Below are 3,012 nucleotides of genomic sequence, written 5' to 3'. Positions count from 1 at the left end.
GGGAAAAAAGGAAAATGAGCTGATTCCGGGAACCCAAGAGGCAAGCGAATTTTGGGAATAATGAGGGCAACAAATGTATAGATGTGTTTTATACAATTGCTCTATGTATTGTGATGAATTGTATGAGCCCCAATAAATTGATTAAAAAAATAAATAAAATAAAATTTGAACTTTCAAGTGAAAATTAAAAAAAAAAATGATGATGGCAACAAATGTACAAATATGCTTGACACCATGGATGGATGGCTTGTGATAAGAGTTGTACGAGCCCCCAATAAAATGATTTAAAACAAAAAAACTTCTGGAGGTCTGCCGAGCCTCTGCCCGGAAGTGCTTCTGCTGGCTGTGGGTGTCATGGCCTCAAGGTTACTTCGAGGAGCTGGAGTGTTGGCCGCTCAGGCCCTGAGGGCCCGCAGCCCCAATGGGGTGGCCACTGTGCGCAGTATGGCGACTGGAGGCGGCATCCCCGCGCAGGAAGAGCAGGCGACAGGGCTGGAGAGGGAGATCATGTTGGCCGCATGCAAAGGGCTGGATCCATACAATATGTGCTCCAACGGCAACCTCAGGCACCACAGAGGACCCTAATTTGTCCCCTCCATCACCAGCAAGCGAACCGTGGGCTGTGAAGAGGACAACAGTGCTGTCATCTGGTTTGGCTGCACAGAGGTGATGCTCAGCGATGCCCTCACTGTGGAACCCATTACCAGCTGATGCCCCACCAGTTAGGCCACTGAGCCCCTGCACGGACTCACTCTAAATGTTTTCTTCTCTTCAATAAAGACTAGCCATTGCATTGGCTCCTTCTCCCATTAAAAAAAAAAAAAAACCTTCTGGAAAGGGAGCTGATGCCAAGGAGTTCAGGAAGGAAAAGAATGTTTTGAAACTGATTGTGGTAGCAATTGTACAATACTGCTTGGTATGGTTATAAACTATGTATTTGTACTAACTCCCAATAAAACGGTTTTGAAAACAAAGAAGTCAAGCCCTTTGCCCTTGGGGTGATTCCAGCTCACAGCTGCCCCACAGAAGGGAGTCAAACTGCCCTGTGAGGTTTCTGAGACTAAACCTTTATAGGAGCAGACAGCCTCATCTTTCTCCAGTGGAGTGGCTGGTGGGTTTGAACCACTGACCTTGTGGTCAACAGCCCGATGTTTAAACCCACGGTGCCACCAGAGTTCCTTTGGGGGCAACTCAAGATGAATTCTCTCCCCTTTGTGTTCTGGCACCTCAGAAGATTTTAGATATCCCCGGTGATGACGCTTCTCTCCTTAGCCTTCCGACCTGGAAAATGGGTGACCAGCAGCCTTCAGTGCTTGCTGGGCTTGTGAAGGTCTCATGAGAAACCTGTGCCAGGCCCTCATCCCCGGGCTTGGAACAGAGCCCTGCTGACGGTAGTGACCTACCTGTAAGACCACTTTGGCCCAGCCCTGTGCTGGGTGGTGGCGTCGGAGACACAGCAGTGATGGCTCTGCCCTGAGGAGCCCCTCAGACCTGTTCCCAGACAGTGACATCCCAGCGTCTGGGGGCGGGGGGCCACGTGATCAGCTTGGAAACCAGGGAGGGCTTCCTGGAAGAGGTTCCCCAGCCACCCTGCTCAGAGGTGACTCGTTTCTGCAAGTCAGGCAGCTTGAATCAGGGAAGGAAATCCAGGAGGGGACTTGGTCACAAGGTACCGGTGGACTCGACGAAGCTGGGTTATCGAGAGACCCCCAAACTGGCGGCGGAACAAAACCAGAAAGAGCTTGATATCAGGAAGCAATCTTAAGAAGGCACATCCAAGTCAAGTCCGTGGGTCCCAGGCTAGCCACAGCCCGCTTCAGACTCAGGGAGCTGCAGGCCAGTGATGCCCAAAGGTGCAGCAGGAAGATCACAGGTGGGTGCAGACCTGTGCATCCAGGGTCAGTGGAAACCTGGCAGGGCTCTGGCAGCTCTCGGGGTAGGACAGCCTACCCGGGGCCACCTCTGGAGGCAGGCCCAGAGTCCCAGCAAGCAAGAAAGAGAAGGGGCAGAGAGAGAGGAGGGGGTCCCCAATGTCTCTCATAAGAAGGCCATGCCTTCCAGGGGGCATCAGCAGGTAGAGAAACATTCATAGAGACACTCATGTGTATCAGCAAGACGATTGAATATTGAGAAAACATCTCAGCCCCGTCAAGATCAAATCCATAAGTCTAATGTTAGCCCATATGTCTGATACCAATCTATAAATGCCTCTTCAGCCTCACTCACCCAACACATGCAATGATGCTGAATGCAGGAAGATCACAGGCTGGTGGGTGGAAAGTCCCATGGATCCAACGACAGTGGACGCATCTCCAGGGCTCTGGCTGCCACCAGCGTGGCTCCATGTGGCTTGTCAGCAGGAAAACCAAGGCAGGGGGAGAGTGTGGCTCACCTCCAGGGGGCAAAGAGGAAGTTCCTAGAATCCTCCTGAGCAAGCCCCACCCACACTGAGGCATCATTGGCTGACTGAAAGGCTAGACTCCACCCCTTCACTCATCATGCCATTAAATTGACACAAGATTATGTAACTACTATAGGACTCAATCAACCCTCCCGACTCACTCAAACTCACTCCTCTCAAATCAATTCTGACTCCTACTGACCCTATGGGGTAGGGGAGAACTGGCCCTGTGGTTTCCAAGACTGTAATTCTCTAGGGGAGCGGAAAGCCTCATCTTGCTCTGGAGGAGCAGCTGGTGGTTTTGAACTACTGACCTTGTGATTAGCAGCCCAACACGTAACCACTATTGACATTCAGGAACAGGAAACTCCAAATACAGGTTTTAAAAAAATCATTTTATTGGGGGCTCATACAATTCTTATCACAATCCATACTTATATCCATTGTGTCAAGCACATATGTACATTTGTTGCCCTCATCATTCTCAAAACATTTGCCCTCCACTTGAGCCCTTAATATCGGCTGCTCATTTCCCCCCTCCCTCTCCCCTGCCCCCTCCCTCCCTCTCCCCACTCCCTCCATAATTCATAAATTATTATTGTTTTGTCATA

The 3,012-nt window shown here is 50.5% G+C and overlaps 1 pseudogene; it reads left to right on the top strand.

The window, feature by feature from the left end:
• The first annotated feature begins 354 nt into the window (after positions 1–354).
• On the top strand, positions 355–734 carry LOC115870370 (annotated as a pseudogene).
• The last annotated feature ends 2,278 nt before the right edge of the window (positions 735–3,012 follow it).

The sequence above is a fragment of the Echinops telfairi genome, unplaced genomic scaffold, assembly GCF_000313985.2.
Source record: "Echinops telfairi isolate 266 unplaced genomic scaffold, ASM31398v2 ScPeMD7_655;HRSCAF=1070, whole genome shotgun sequence".
NCBI classification, from domain to species: domain Eukaryota; kingdom Metazoa; phylum Chordata; class Mammalia; order Afrosoricida; family Tenrecidae; genus Echinops; species Echinops telfairi.
The sequence above is the reverse complement of the archived record's forward strand: the minus strand, read 5'-3'. Positions and strand labels throughout refer to the sequence as shown.